The sequence below is a fragment of the Mus musculus genome, chromosome 7 (genome assembly GCF_000001635.26).
Source record: "Mus musculus strain C57BL/6J chromosome 7, GRCm38.p6 C57BL/6J".
NCBI lineage: Eukaryota > Metazoa > Chordata > Mammalia > Rodentia > Muridae > Mus > Mus musculus.
This window is the reverse complement of record NC_000073.6, coordinates 52,667,735-52,685,291: the sequence shown is the minus strand read 5'-3', so window position 1 is coordinate 52,685,291 and position 17,557 is coordinate 52,667,735.

The following is a 17,557-nucleotide window of genomic DNA, read 5'->3' as shown; positions in this document are numbered from 1 at the left end:
TGGCTGACCTGAGCTATTCTAGCAAAGCTGACTTTGGTACCAAAATGGGTTGAAGTCTAATTTGACGGACAGAATGATGAGTGTATAGTTAACTGTGGAACGATCTGAAACTTGACAGGTCTCTTGTATCTGTTGGTTCATTTGTTGTTTGGTTGTTTGGTGATATCCAATCAGTAACAAAACCTTGATATTCGGGGCTCTGCCTGAGAAGCAACAGGCAGGGACATTCTCTCTCTCTCTGTCTTTCTGTCTCTCTCTCAGTCTGTCTCTCTGTCTCTGTCTCTGTCTCTGTCTGTCTCTCTCTCTCAGTTCCAGTAACAGATATGTGTGCCTAAATATTCTGCTATTTCTCTCTCCAGACCTACTTAGTCTTTTACTTTAAAAAAGTGAATTATCACTGATAGAGGCTGACTTCTAATTCTTATATTTCTCCCTAACTTTTGTCTTATATAAGATTTTAAGATTTAGAATGTATAGCCAGGAAAGAACTTACTTTTTTTTTTCCTGAAAAATCCTCTTTTGTGAGCAGTAGTTGTGGAGTGTATAATTGCTGGTTCAGGGAAATAAATAATAAATTAAATCTCCAGACAAGGGCAATGTTTCAAATATATTATCTTTATAAAACAATGCTATATAATATGATACATAGTTTCATTTTTTTAAAAAAATGTACATTATTTAATGATGTTGAACAAATTGTCTAAACATTGTGAGTATCATCTCTCTCTACTTCAGGGACACATGCTAGCAATATTTCAACATGTTTATGGTTACTGAAAAATATGTCATCTTTTTAATAAACATCTCTGTTTAGAGTTAACTTTGCATAAACCTGGCATTGCTACTCAAAAAATTTTAAGAGAGAACTAAGAAGAATGAATTTCTACACAAGTATTCTGGAGTGGTCTTCAAACTCCCACACCTATATCCGTTATATCTGCAAAGCTAAAGTGGATTTGCAAAGTTCAAACTCATTATTCTGCTAAAAGTTTCAAAAAACCTCTTCAGAGCAACAGTAATTCCGAAAGACCTTCGAAAATATCTATAGGAGTAAATCTAGCATGAGTAAAATTGCACTCAGCTTCATAGCCCTTAAGAAATAGGACCAGTTCAACCGATTACTCACCCGCAGGAATATTTGTTTCCGTGGTTAGAAGCTTATAGAAGGTCAAGGATGAAATAGCCTCTCTTTGCTTCCAAGGCTCCCTGATGGTGTGAAAGTCTCCTTTCTCTTTTTAGAAGTCAAAGGATCCAGGAGATAAAAGCCCTCTCCCTTAGCTGAGCTCTTAGGTCTGAGCTCTTGGTCAGCTCCCTTAGCTGACTCTCTTAGCTGAGTTCAGTCCTTGTGTTTCAGGTGTCAAAGGAGATATGTTCAGAGACCCATGCGCAGTGGTGTAAGGACACAATTCCCAAAATCTTTCTCATAAGTCAACAATTATAGACAGTGAGTTCTGAGGGAGGGCCAAATTCTCTAGCAGCAATTGGTTTATTGCAAAGAGAAAATGTTTATTTTGCTCTATGGAGAAGACTAGGTACACTGAGCAGGTGTACAGTTTGTATTTACATTACTAACAATAATATAAAGAATGCTAACTGTATAATTATCCAATTTATGGAGTGTGTCGTCCTTTAAAAATGCTGTTCTGTACCCTATTTTTAAACAGGATTATTTGGTTTTCTGGAGTCTAACTTCTTGAGTTCTCTGTATATACTGGTTATTAGCACTGTATTGGATTTAGGACTGGTAAAGGTCTTTTCCCAATCTGTTGGTTGCCTTTTTGTTTTATTTACAGTGTCATTTGCCTTACAGAAGCTTTGCAATTTTATGAGGTATCATTTGTTAATTCTTGATCTTACAATAGAAGCCATTGGTGTTCTGTTCAGGAACTTTTCCCCCTGTGCCCATATCTTGGAGGCTTTTCCCCACTTTCTCCTCTATAAGTTTCAGTGTCTCTGGTTTTACATGGAGGTCCTGATCCAGGTGGACTTGAGATTTTGAAGATATATGTTATAATTTGAGCTATGGTCATGTCTCTGTAATATTTAAGTTGCTATATCTAGCTCTTACCTATCTATCATCTGTGTCCATAATATATCACAGCACAGTATTTGCAAATCTGTCCAATTTTCAGAAGTATTGTTTAAATCTAAATAGAATTTGGTTATCAGGACAAAGAATACTTATGAAGAATTTATGTGATATATATATATATATATATATATATATATATATATATATATATATTGCATATATTTAATTTTTACAGTAATTAGGATTAAATCCAGCACAATTAGATAAGTAGGGATGGATTATTAAATCTACTCTTGAATGAAAACATTTTATAGCCATAATCTTACAATCTTATACTCTTTTGAAAATTACAAAAATATACATCCAGTATTGTACAGATAATAGACAGCTGGGTATGGGCATTATTTGCTTATTCAAGTATGCTATAAGTAGATAGTCTTCAAAAGTATCAGAGATCCAAAAATATGACATTAAAGGTTATTTTATTACAAAAGATCTTCTAATTATGAAACATTTCCGCTCCAGACAACCCCACACTGCACTTCAAAAAAAAATAGTAAATATCAATAACACCCATTTGAAGTTGCTCCAATTATGCCAAGCTAGCCACTGGGTAAAAAATGACCTCACTTTGTCTACTGACAAAATGCTATCCAAAAGCTATCAACTGCTGAGCTCATCCTTCATTATTCCTGCTTCCCCTAAGTAAGGTCTGCTTCCTTTAAGTAAGGTCTATGAGATACTCTGGGCCAAAGGACTAAAGATAGATGCTCCACACTATAGAAAATGTTGGGGACTGTTGAAGCAGTCAACTGTCTCTGCCATCTGTTTAATTTTTGAAAGTTGAGTTTCTGAACTTCCTTCATGCTATTTTCACTATATATTCGTTCTCAAATCTCTAGTGGGGTTAAAGACTATATTGTTGTAGTCTTGCAATAAAACTTAAGTTGTTTAAAATTAAAATAAAAATATCCTAGGTCTAAAAGGATGTTTCTAAAATGGTAACACAGGTTAAGATAAAAAAATATTTGGATACAAAATTCTAACTCAACAAGGTAAAATAGATGATAAAATACCTCACCTAAATTACAAAATACAAATGACTAGACTTTTAAATGTAATTCAAACTTCATAATTTTCATAAATGTTTCAAAATAGTTCCTATTATGTATTGTTTATTACTAAAAAAATAAGAGAGCTCTTTAATTGGACAAAACAATAGGAATGTAGTATGGTTTGGTCTGATGCTGCTTGTATTCTAATGTTAATACTAGTTCCTCAAGACCTGATTCAGTCACAGATAATAGAGTCTGCACATAGACCCAAGTCATGGTACATGACCTTGCTCCCAAATTATTTCTGATGGGTAAATAAACATGGTGAGAGCCAATAGCTGGGCACAAGAGACCTAGACAGGGTTTCTGTTTCCCTGGCTTTCTGTTCAGAGCAGACCATTAGGAGATAGAGAAGATCAAGGAGAAGGACAAAGACCCACCAGCTAGGAGTCAAAAACACAGGGCCCCAAGGGCTGGTCAACTGAAGTTAAGTGCAGCCCAGATAAAACATAGTAAGTAATAACTTTGAGTTATTGGTAGAAATTACATTTTAATAACATAAAGGGCAGATATCTGCCCAGCTCTAGTGTTGATTAAGGCTTATTGTAAATGTCAAATTTGTGTAAATCTTTTATCAAAAACTAATTGGTTTAATGCAGGATAGAAACCCTGGATTGGAATTAAATTTGTCTAAAACACACATGTGTATAATGGTTTTTTTTTCCAGTAATTACCATTAAACCCAGCACATCATGCATACTGTGCAGAAATTTACAGAAGAACTGCACATGATTATACAGTGTAAAAGTAAGAGACTCTAAATTTATGGAATATAAACTATAGAGAATCTCATGATTGAGCAAGGATAACCAAAAGCTCAGAAGGTTCTATAGGAATCCCAGCCAAACTGAGTGAAAATATTAACAGCTGTGCTGAGTCCTCAAATTCTCACAAAATGCCAATTTTCATAGCTGAAGCTTATGTTATATTCTTTTGGATGAAAATGCCATTCTACTTAAATACTGCAGATTTTTGCCTGCTTTGTCTTGAAAAGTGGAGGAGGCAGACTAATAACTTTCTCTAAAGGCACTAACAGTCTCACATACAAGCAAGTGAGTATATTCCATTGCATTTTAGAATGCAGGTAGATTAAGGTTGTTGATCTCAGATTTAAGGCTAGGGAGGTAACCTTCCAAATTATGTAGATGTGTCCAAAGCAATCTTCAAAAACTCTCAGTGAGCAAGAGAAAGAATCAGAGCAATGCATGAGAGTGCAGGAAGGTACAGAGAGACAGAGTTGTTGGTTTGGGGTGGGAAATGTGATTCCCCAGACCTCTGGAAGAAGCCAGAGGTGGAGTCTCCACCAAGAATACAGACAGGAACAGTTACTGCAATGCTTTTGGTGCACTGAGGTTGGACTCCTGCCCTTCGATTAGAAAGATGATAATTTCTATTGTTTAAACTGCTAAGTTTGTGATAACCTGTCATAGTAATAAGGGTTGGTTTTCTAATAAGTAGTATTCTCATACTTTCAGTTTTTCTTAAATTTTCATTGGAAAATCTTCATGTCTACTTCAGAATAATAAAAAATAACATTTAACATTTACTCTTTACAACTGATCTCCATATATTGATACCATACTGACATTCATTTGCTACATCAGGAAATAAAAGCATTATGAGTTGACAAAATGAGCAATAGAAAATTTAAGTTTAAAACCACTTAAGTAAAAACTTTTTGAATTGGGCAAAAGTAGAACTAAGATATAGATAATCATATAGTTCTATTGAAGTGTAAACAACATTGTTTATAACAAGAAAATGTCCCTATGAAATACAATGGTTGATTACAGTCCAATTTCTTACTTGTATGTAGTCAGATGAACTAGCAGCTTATCAAAGGCTAACTCGCTAATCCTATGAGTAGCTAAGTATCAGCTTCTTGTTGCAAGCATGTTTTCTAAATAATGGCATAGTTTGCTCTCTAATGTTGCAGTTTTCTCTGTAAGGATTTGTGATGCAAATGCAACTTTCCAGGAATACTTTAACAGAATTACAATGTCAAGGTGTGATGAAGACATAATTCTTTACATGAAAAAGTAAAAAAAAAAAAAAAATTCCCTGGAATTTATGTGTAAGAATGCTCATTGTTATTTGATCTACTCTGTGATCAGTGTCTCTCAAGGAAGAGCCCAGGCCATGCTCAGAGCCAGGAGCCATAACATCCTCTGCTGGCTATCTCTAGTCATTCTATCTCAGTTTTTGAAGAGCTCTACACTTGCAGATGCTTAGGCCCTCTTGTTTTTAAGATATTCACCTACTTCTTCTACTTGTGAGAAACGAAAACTTGAACAGAATCCCTAGTTGAAGAATCCTCTCTGCTCTGAGAGTAATGAAGAGCTAGACCCCATGGTAATTTCTTACATGTGCAATGAAGCCATGCAGAGGATAAAGCAGTTTGTACCTCATGCTCTAATCCTGCTTGATTGTAAATTACTCAATCCACTGGGCATGCAAGCTGCACATACCTCGGTGCCTGCTCACCTGTGGACAGCTTTAGGATACTACATGTGCTCAGCAAAAACTGTCAAATGCAGTATTAAAGTTTAATTCACGGCGTCAATATAACAGGCATTATTTAAAGGATCTCTAAGAACATGAATGCTTTCTCCAAAAAGAGCTTAAATATTTCTGCTTGGAAAAATAAATGACATCTGAGATGTTTTCCTGTGACTTGCCTTTGGCTGAAAATAGTTTCTCAGATTTATGGAGCACAAGATTTCAATATTCAACTCAGCAGAAATTTCTCTTGCATGTCCAGTTTGAATGAAAAGTATTGCATAAATCATGGAATGATACACAGAAAGGGAGATGGTACAGCAGGAGTAGCAAGTAGGCAAACACCAAGATTTACCCGACTCTATAGAAGAAAAATGGGTCTGTGGCAAAGAAAAATAAATGTGTCCTGGGTAGAGCAGTCACCAATATTTATACCACAAAGACGTGAAAGACTGTCTTCCTGTTTGTGCAAAAATATTGTTAGCAGCACAGATGCAGCATAGTTAAGTATTCTTTGATGACTAGGAAGGAAAGGAAATTCAATGTAAAATGAATAGCTGTGTTAGAATATCTTATCTGTTCTATTATGTACAGAATGCATAGTTCTTCAGTTTGATAAAATACTTTTCATTTGTATTTGCCTCTAGGGCAGAAGACTTAGAGACATGGAGTAAACTCATTCTTCACCCTCTGGATTAGAGACCTAGAGAGTATATGGTTGGAACGTTGCTATACTTTTTGATGGGTGTAGAGGTTAAGACATTTTTAGACCTAACAGGGAAATATGTGTGATACATTGGACATAATTATATTAAACCTTTTGTCTGTCTTTTCCTATATTCAGTTTCTGGGTGTCTAGAAATTCTAACAGTTACGATTACTGCTCTTTTTCTAGACAAGCCTACCATGGTCAAGACCTCATCTGGTCAATAAACTCCTCCTGTATTATCCATGTTTTTATATTCATTTGGATGACAAACACATCTGTAACCCCAGCAATCTGGAGACAGAGTAAGGAAGACTAGCCAGCATCTCTGTAAGATTTAGTCTCAAAACCAAGAGAAACAAAAGCAAAAACATTCAAAGGTCTAGAACAATATATAATCAAGCCAAAGATGGCACATGCCTTTATACCTAGCACTCAGGAGGTAGAAGGAGGCTGATCTCTGAATTTGAGGCCAGCCTGTCTACAGAGCTAGTTCCAAAACAGCCAGGGACACACAGAAAAAAAACTTATCTTAAAAAACAAAAACAAAAACAAAAAAAAAAAACAAAAAAAACCCCAAAACAAATAATCCAAAAGTTATCTGTAACCTTTAAGTAGCAAACATGTCTCATTTCTTACAAAGACAACACATTACCCAGTTGCATTATTTTCTCTATGTACGGATATTTAACGGCTACAAAGTGAAACTATTAGTAAATATGACAATAAAACAGAAGTAAACAATATGTGTCCATGGTTGAATAGAGCATATAGTCTCTTTGTAATAATACATTACCAGGTATACAGCTCTATCTTCAAATCTTCACCAAGCTCACCTCCTCTGGACAGGCTCATGTAGCATGGTCTCCCCAGTTCTTTAAAAAAAAAATCATATTTGTATCTATTTTCTCCTGCTCCAGTGTTATTTTCTTAGTGGGACAGTTGAAACATTACTTCCTTGCTCACAGTTGTCTCTGCCAAATGCCTGTTTTATTATCACTCCTCTTTCAAAAGCATGACTATATGGATCTTTTTAAATGTGTTTGTTTAAAATATATTGTGTACCATGTCTTTTGATTAATTTATTTTTCTTCTCTTACCTCATTACAGACCCTTCCCTCATCCCTATCCACCCAACTTCATGGTTTTTTTTTTTCAGTCACTCTAAACTCACTGCCCAAGAAAAAAAGGCAGAGAAAACAACAAAAACATAAAAACTGAAAAACAAGAAAAATTCAATAAGAATTAAATAATCTGAACAACAAAACAACAACAACAGATTTTTTTACTTCTATGAACAAACAGAAAATCACACACAAAAAATGAGTTTTCCAAAAATGTTGGGTCTAATAGAATACTTTTTATTTTCTTTGCTTATTCCTTTCTTTAACATTGTAAATTTCTCCACATCAATATGTATCCTGTAATGCTTCACACTCACTGTACAAGGGCCTAAATGTAATACTTGGAACTCACATTCTGGCCTACCATGCATACCTATAGAGTAGACAACATCCCACCCAGCAAGGCAAAAGCCAAGCACTCCAATCTTAGTGTGATTAGGAAAACCTTCCAGGATCCCAGCATCCTGAGTGACTTTTCTGTGTTGCTTCCACATTTTATGTGTGTATAAGTACATATATGCTAGTAATGGGGGAGAAGATTTACATCTTTCAAAATTATCGATTAAAGGAAACCAGCAATATGAAGGATGACTGTGCATTGCTATAATGTTGAGCAATATTCAAGACATCAACATTTTCAGATATTTCTGATTGAAGATGAAAGTCAATGCCCCATATCTTTGAAGTAAGTTAGGATCCAGAGTATAGCTTCTAATGGGCCTTCTGCAGAAAATTACAGATAATAATACAGTGGAAAATAAAAGGTTAGAAAATGTGCTTTGTGGGAGAGCAGCAGCTTTTCTTAAAGGCACTATGGCAAATGTTGAAAATGAGTAGTTCTTATGCAGTGAGTTGAGAAGACATCAAAGGAAAAACTCTCATAATTGATTTTTTTGATGGGTTGCATTTTTACTTTGTTTCACGCTTTATTTACAAAGTACAAAGATTAACATTAATATTTCTAGTAGAATCTTACCACATGAAAATCTTACCAGTATACACAATGAATAATCCCACAACCTTAAATAAGAGGAAAGATTTAAACTCGGCAGGTCCTAAGTCAAGCTATAGACTCATTTTACTTCAGGCTATTTGCATGATGGATATCCTCATTTGAATGTAACAAGACAATGCCAAGTAAGCAGTGGAGCATGACTGTATATTTAAATGTTGTTCAATTGACTCATCTTTTATAACTGTTCCAAAGCAATATGAGTTTATTGTTACCCGAATCATACCTGAACATTTTAATCTAGAGATATTTACCTAGAAGCTGATGCATGAAATATTAATTTGTTGATTATTACAACTTTAGTTCTCTTTAATTAGATTGGGCAACTTCCAAAAATGTATACAAAATTCTCATGTTGATGGAAATTCTCATATGTATTAAACATAATACTGAATATTAGGGAAACTGCAATGAATTATTTAAACTCATATAATGAATAATTACTTTAATTTTTCAAATTATATGGAGCTCTAATTTTAGTGTCAGTTACTTAGTGAATAAATATATATCATTACTTATTAATAAGAGATAAAGCTTCTATCTATTGGAATTTCTTCTATTAGCTCACAAAACTGTCGTAATTTCCTTCATTATTTTACTTACAAAAGTAGTCCACCAATTTGGGGATAGACATAATAATGACATATTAGAAATATTTTCAAAATTTACAACAACATTGTAATTATGTCAGGCTTTAAGTGCAGTGATACTCTGAAGATACACCTTTGCAGCAATGTAGCTGCCATGAGAATCTGCTTTTGAAAGGTTCCTATTTTGAAGAATAAAAGCCATTGAAATCTATTTCTCGTAGTGTCTTTATCAGGATGATATCCTTGTAGATGCTGAAATCTGCAGTATGTCTGAGCTCACAAATTCCCTGGTACTTCACTGTCATCCATCACTTCTCTCTCCTTTCTGCAAAATGCACATTTAGCAGGCATTGCACTAAGTCCAAAAGACTCGATCAGCATGACTCTACTTTTAGTTTCAGAGCTACACAACTGTAAAAAACACTTGTAACTCATTTGCATATGTCCTCAAAAGAGCAAAAAAATCATACTAAATCAAGTTAAATTTCAAAAGCAATAATAAGTTTGAATAGGAACAGCAAAAGTGAATGAACACAGCACTTGCTAATATAATCTGAATTGTAGTTCAAAATGTCTACTTATTATATTTTTATTTTTCTGTCAAATTCAACAAGATATTTGATACATAAAAAGAATAATTTTGCCTTTATTCATATACTTTAAATCTTACAGGCCATCACTTTTATTATAACTAAAATGGACCAATTTTCAAAATCATTTAACAAAATCAGTCTCCCTTTGTAGAATTCAACCATCTTAGAATTGTTGGTTCCTTAAGACTTGAATGCATTAAATGATATTAGTATGTAAAACATATCTAGATGCTTCAGAGGACAGTCTACTAGCAACAGAAATCTGACATCATATCATATTTAGTTTTGCTTGAATTAGCATGCTCTGAACATTTCCAAAGGCTATCATTCTACTTCGATTATTATTGCTGTGATGAAACACTCTTTCCAAGAGCAATTTAGGAAAGAAAGGGTTTATTTCAGTTTACAGATTATAGTGTATCATTGAGAAAAGTCAGGGCAGGAACTTGAAGCCAGAAGTACTTACTATACCACGCACATTTCCTTTGACCAACAAACTCACTCGCAGTAAAAGAAATACAGCAGAAATCATGAAATAACAATGCTTTCTAGCCGAGGGGTTTGTTCTTAGCTAGCTTTTTATAAGTTGCCAGACCATCTTTCCAGGGAACACTTGTGGCTATAACAGAGTGGGTCCCCATATATCAATTCACAATCTAAGTCATTCTTACCCAATCTAAACTCACTTCACAGAAGACTATGACTTTTGTTAATTTAAGGCTAACTACAACAGATACTGTATTTAGATCAGACTGTTGTATATTAGTATAATTTTGAGGGTGCATTTGTTGATATTCATTTGCTCATCCTAAACTGAGCAAGATCCAGTTTCTATGCATACATAAAAAAACTTGGTTTGAGACAACTTGTCTATGAGAGCTTTCCTTAAGAGTCAAAACTTTCTTCATTGGTGTCCTTGTGCTCAGTCCAAAGGTAGGCTAAGAGGATTCACCTTTGTGTTTGTCAGGCACTCTTGGAGCCTCTCAGGAGACAGCTATAACAGGCTTCTGTCAGCAAGCACTTGTTGGCATACACAAAAGTGTGTGGATTTGGTGATTGTACATGGGGTGGATTCCCAGGTGGGGCAATCTCTGGATGGTCATTCCTTCAGTCTCTGCTTCACACTTTGTCTCTGTAAGTCCTTCCATGGGTGTTTTGTTCCCCCTTCTAAGAAGGATTCAAGTATCCACACTTTGGTCTTCCTTCTTCTTGAGTTTCATGTGTTTTGTGAATTGTGTCTTAGGTATTCCGAACTTCTGGGCTAATGTCCAATTATCAGTGAGTTCATACCATGTGTGTTCTTTTATGATTGGGTTACCTCACTCAGGATGATATTTTCTAGCTCCATCCATTTGCCTAAGAATTTCATAAATCCATTGTTTTTAATAGCTGAGTAGTACTCCATTGTGTAAATGTACCACATTTTCTGCATCCATTCCTCTTTGAAGGACATCTGGGTTCTTTCCAGCTCCTTGCAACTATAAATAAGGCTGCAATGAACAGTCTCCAATAAAAAAGTTAGAGAAAGGACCCAAGGAGCTGAAGGTATTAGCAGCCCCATAGAACGAACAACTATATGAACTGACCAGTACCCCCAGAGCTCCCAGGGACTAAACCACCAACCAAAGAGTACACATGGTGAGACTCATGGCTCCAGCTTCATATGTAGTAGAGGATGGCCTAGTCTGTCATCAATGGGAGGAGAGGACCTTGGTCCTGTGAAGGGTCTATGCCCCAGTGTTGGGGAATGCCAAAGCCAGGAAGCAGGTGGGGGTGGGCTATTGAGCAGGGGAAGGAGGGATAGGGTAAGAGGTATTCAGAGGGGAATACAGGAAAGGGGACAACTTTTGAAATGTAAATAAAGTAAATTTCTAATAAAAAGTAAAAAGAAAATTAAGAGTCAAAAATTGTCAGCATCTTCTGTTTTTTTCTCCCTCATACAGACTATTCTCACATTCAGAAATTAAACTTGCAAGTCTAGTCTCCTCTGAGTAGATCCTACTTACCAAATTATAAACTCTTACATTGAAAATTAACTTGTTATTTCTTGTTAGAATTGCCAGGGTGAATCTCTAGCTATCAGGCCATGAACTTGAGTTATGAGAAAGAATTTGAGCTCTGTATTCAGACTGCATAAATATTTAAATTTATAAGTATCTGTTTTGTAAGTGAAGAAAGTATTTTCAAAATATGCCTAATATTCCAGATATTAGTGTCTGATTAAGGAAAACAAAATAAACAAAATCCTACTTGATAACCTTCTTTTGAGACAATCTTCACAAAAAGTAGCTTTGTTCAGAGTCACAAGGCCATGAAACTGTCCATGGGAAGAAGGTCATGACGTGACTCCTAGATATGCTAATGATGACATTAAAAACAAGCAAACCAACTAGTTGAAAGAATATTTATTTATATATAGATATAGATAGATAGATAGATAGAGATATAGAGATAGATATAGAGATAGATGAGATATAGATATATAGAGATATAGAGATATAGGGATATAGGGATATAGAGAGAGATAGAGAGAGAGAGGTAGAGAGAGAGAGAGAGAGAGAGAGAGAGAGAGAGAGAGAGAGAGAGATATGAGGCACCTGTCAATAATAAACCTGATAACATATGGCTAAGGTAGGAAATAGAAGGTGGAACATCCAGGAGGCAGAAAGGGCTCTGAGTTAGTACCAGGCCCTGGGAGATTCGCCCAGGACGATGTGATGAGAGAAATGCATGATAGCTGAGTAAAAGTAACAAGCCACAAGGCAGAATATAGATTAAAATAAATAGATTATATTAAATTACAATCTAGTCAGAGAATAGCCTAGCTATATGGCCAAAATATTTGTGCATATACTTTTAGTCTGAATCTTTTTTTTTAATAAACCAAATGTTTATAATCCATTTTATTTTAAATTTTTATTAGATATTTTCTTTATATACATTTCAAATGCTATCCCGAAAGTTCCCTATACCCTCTCCCTGCCCTGCTCCCCAACCCACACATTCCTGCTTCTTGGCCCTGGCATTCCCCTATACTGGGCCATATAAAGTTGGCAATACCAAGGGGCCTCTCTTCCCAGTGATGGCCAACTAGGTCATCTTCTGCTACATATGCAGCTAGAGACATGAGCTCTGGGGTGGGGGGTGGGGTACTGGTTGGTTCATATTGTTGTTCCTTCTATAGGGTTTCAGACTCCTTCAGCTCCATGGGTGCTTTCTTTATCTTCTCCACTGGGGGCCCTGTGTTCCATCTTATAGATGACTGTGAGCATCCACTTCTGTGTTTGCCAGGCACTGGCATAGCCTCATACGAGACAGCTATAACGGGTCCCTTCATCAAAATTTTGCTGGTATATGCAATAGTGTATGGGTTTGGTGGCTGATTATGGGATGGGTCCCCAGGTGGAGTATTCACTGGATAGTCCATCCTTTTGTCTTAGCTCCAAACTTTGACTCTGTAACTCCTTTCATGGGTATTTTGTTCCCTATTCTAAGGAGGAATGAAGTATCCACCCATTTGTCTTCCCTCTTCTTGATTTTCTTGCTTTTTGCAAATTGTATCTTGGGTGTTCTATGTTTCTGGGCTAATATCCACTTATCAGTGAGTGCATATCTAATGACTTATTTTATGATTGGGTTACCTCACTAAGGATGATATCCTCCAGATACATCCATTTGTCCAAGAACTCATAAATCCATTGTTTTTAATAGCTGAGTAGTACTCCATTGTGTAAATGCACCACATTTTCTGTATCCATTCTTCTGTTGAAGGACATCTGGGTTCTTTCCAGCTTCTGGCTATTATAAATAAGGTTGCTATGAACATAGTGGAGCATGTGTTCTTATTACCTTTTGGAACATCTTCTGGGTATATGCCCAGAAGAGGTATTGCTAGATCTTCTGGTAGTATTATGTCCAATTTTCTGAGGAATCTCCAGACTGACTTCCAGAGTGGTTGTACAAGCTTGCAATCCCACCAGCAGTGGAGGAGTGTTCCTCTTTCTCCACATCCTTGCCAGCATCTGCTGTAACCTGAATTTTTGATCTTAGCCATTCTGTTTTAGTCTGAATCTTATTTCAGTAAGCATGAGACTGGGAAAAAGAACCTAGGCATAACTTCTATAAAGGTAACCAACTACAGTAGAACCAAATTAACCTGAGATAACTTTCTGGATAGAGGCACAAATTTTCCTGTAAAACAAGACAGCTTTAAGCTCTGTCTGTTTAGAAAAGAGGCTGAAAAAATAGTGTTAACACTCTCTCAAAAGAAGGCCACTGCTTACAGGAATTCTGCTGCTAGGGAGAACAGAGCCCTGTAAACAGCAGGTAATGAGCAGGAAAGCATGACAACTTGCTGTGCTTGCCCATGGCCCAGTTCAGGCCCATTCAACTAAAGGCCTAAAGGCCTAAAGCTGTGAACCACCAACAAACAAAACAGACAACCAGATTTCTGAGACACTGAGTAACCCTGCTGAGAGAGGAGCCTGTAAATTGCTAAGCTGAAATCAGACTCTACTCCATTCCTGCTGTGGGTCCACTACCTTTGTGGAGTGGGCAGTGTCCAGAGGCTCTGACTCTGCATGGCTGAACACATGGGCTTGTAGATGGTCAAGAGCCCAGTCTCTTCAGAGTCAGGAAGAGCCTAAAGGCTCCCACAAAATGACAAATTAGGGCAGGTGAAAGGAATATTGAAATTACAGGATCTGCCAGGAAAAGGCAACAGCAACTGAGGTCCCAGATGATGCTGTTTAAGTTAGAAAGCACTTGGAAGAAATAGAGAGACTGTTAGAGAAGATAAATGAGTTAATTGCATGTGAAACAGTGTACAAGGAGAAATGGGGTAGAGGAAGCACTGTTTTATGGTAAACACAGTAGGGTCTCCAGATATATGGAAGAGTATAAGAACAAATGGAGAAGAGATGTATAAATTATATATTTGGATAATTTATTCGATGAGGTTTGTGAGAACGAGAGTAGAGAGGGCTTGTGCAACTGATGTCCTAAGTTACAACATTAGAACCTATGGGAGAAGGAAAAAATTGACTGCCCAGAGTTTCCTATGACTTCTATGTGTATGTTATGGCAAAAGTATTCCTGTATACACATGTAAATATTGCACATACACACATGTGAATCATAATAACAACAATAATGTAAAATAAATAACTCAGACAGCAGAGAGACTATTTATCTCAATAGTGGAAAGTAATTTATTCAAGTAATTAATTTGAAAAGAATTTATTTATTAGTAGTCTGTACTTGGTGATTTAGATCTATAATCCCAGCTAGTCCGTAAGATGACTAAAAGATTCAAAGTTTAAAATTAGCTTGCCTTACAGGGCATGGTGGTGCATACCTTTAATCCCAATACTTGGGAGGCAGAGGCAGGTGGATTTCTGAGATCAAGGCCAGCCTGGTCTATAGAGTGAGTTCCAGGATATCCAGGACTACACAGAGAAAACCTGTCTCCAAAAAAAAAAAAAAAAAAAAAAAAAAATAGCTTGCCTTATAGAGTGAGTTAGGTAAGCCAGAATGACTAACCTAGCCTCCAGGCCAACCTATACATTCTAATCAAACCTCATCTCAAAGGGTGTCAACAGAGCTGGCTTAGAGTACTTGCCTCCATATATAATACCACATATTCAAGCTCCAGAACTGGGAAAAGTTACTTTAAGATGAAATGCAAATAAATGTAATAGAAATCCTAGTATTAACATACATTGATGGTAGTATATAAGTAGACTTTAAAATTGATGAGAATATGCATTGTATAATTATTGCCAGTAAAGATGTTTCAGTGGTTAGGAGGATGTGGACTGTAGAACCTAGTGAAGTATGAAGACAGGCTCTGATTTTTCTCATTAAAAATACTCATTCAAATTTAAGATAAAACTTAATTTAGGAGAACTCAGAAAAAAGTTGGTATTTGTGATATTCAAACTTTCTAGAAATTCTTTTATACTTTTTCAGCCCTCCTCTGAGTTTATTGAAGGTAGGAAGAATAATACATGAAAAAGCAATTTCTGAGGAAATGAAGTTACAAAGTTAAAAATAGTAGAACTTATGAGTCCATATAATTATAAACTTTAAACTATGATGAATTAGTAGGCTTGTGTATATTTTTGAATTTATGGGAGCGAAATAAAGTTTGTTAGAGTTGTGTTTGTGTTGCAGATGTTAGGTATATTCTTAGATACAGACACACATACACACACAAATTCACAGAATGGGTGAGCTAGAGAGGCAGAGAGAGAGAGAGAGAGACAGAGATAGAAAGAGAGTCAGAAAGACAGAGAGACAGTGACAGAGATAGATAGATAGATAGATAGATAGATAGATAGATGGATGGATGGACAGACAGACAGACAGACAGACAGATAGATAGATAGATAGATTAGATTAGATAGATCGATAGATGGATAGACACAGAGAAACAAAGACAGACACAAAGGAAGAACTAGGGAGGAAGGACAAAGAATGTGATGGAGAGGAAGAGGGAGAGGAATATGAAACGTATTAGAACCTAAATCATATTAAACAGTGTTCATAATCAAGGTGAGGGAGCAGGTGATAAAATTAGTGTCCAAAAAAATTGGGGGGAAAACAATATCAATCATGCACATTGAGAAGGAATAAAGTATAGCAGACCTGTTAGAAGATTTCAGTTGTATTTTGTCATGAAATGTTCTTACATTAGGTCAAATAGATTGTTATTAGAGTTAAAAAGGGAAAGGAGGATCAATACTAGACATTATGATAGTAGGAGAGTTGTTGAAAACATCTTAGCTGTGAGATTGTGGCCAAGGAATTGCAAGATAGGGTAGAGAAAAGCCTTTCACAGAGATGAATGAGATGAGCATTTATTTATTTTTGGTGTTACTAGGGTTAGTAAGTGATAAGAGCTAAGTAAATTCACCATGATGGTATCTTAGAGGAGGTCAATAATGCATGCTAATTAGAGCCTCTTACCTAGAATTGGACTTTTAGACAGATTGCAATGGAGATTTACAAAGCCAGGATAGAAGGGGATTTCTGCCAAAAATATTCAGCTTTTAATGCATCCTGTTTTCAAACCTGTCAAGAGCAGGACCACTGCCAAGTAGCTAAAACATTTCTTGAAGACTGAAATTTATACTGTAGTGGCTATGTATGCTTTAGTGTAGAATTTGAATTATTTTGACGAAAATGTTCTAAGTAATTGGTGTTATAAGACAGGTTTTTTTCTTAAGAATAATTTTCTGTATTTTGAGATGCTGAACTGAAGCAAGAAGATAATACATGTTCAACATTCACTAATACTTTATGATGGTTTGGTTTAATGTTTCATGGTGAAGAAAATGTGGACCAGCATCTTTCCTATTTTCAGTCCTGTTTTCTCATTATCTAGTTGAAAGAAACATGCTTTTAAAGGTACAAACTATAGACTCAAACACTAAAATTGCCATATATTAACAATGAAAATAACTAAAAAGCATAGACTTTATATTCTCTCATTGCTGCAATTGAATTATCTAAATCAGTAACATCTAGATATTTAGTTTCATCTCTTATATATCTGCATCAACATCTTTGGTGTAATATTCTAAATAATATTTAAAGGATAAGTGGTGCTGATTTTGATAGTAAATATTTATTGTGTTTTCTAGACACTATACATGCAGAGAATGATGTAGGCACAACGCTATTGTGTTCTGTGTAAAGATTATCTTTTTATTATTCAAATGCTGATTTATGTGCCCCCATATCTGGTTGCAAAACATTACTCCACAATTATTTCCTGATTTGCTTAAAAAAGAAACTGGTCAGTTAGTGACTGAGGATGGGTGAGGATAGGGATGGACTATGTCCTAGCCAGGGGACAGGGGAAGGAGAAATAGAAGTGAGGA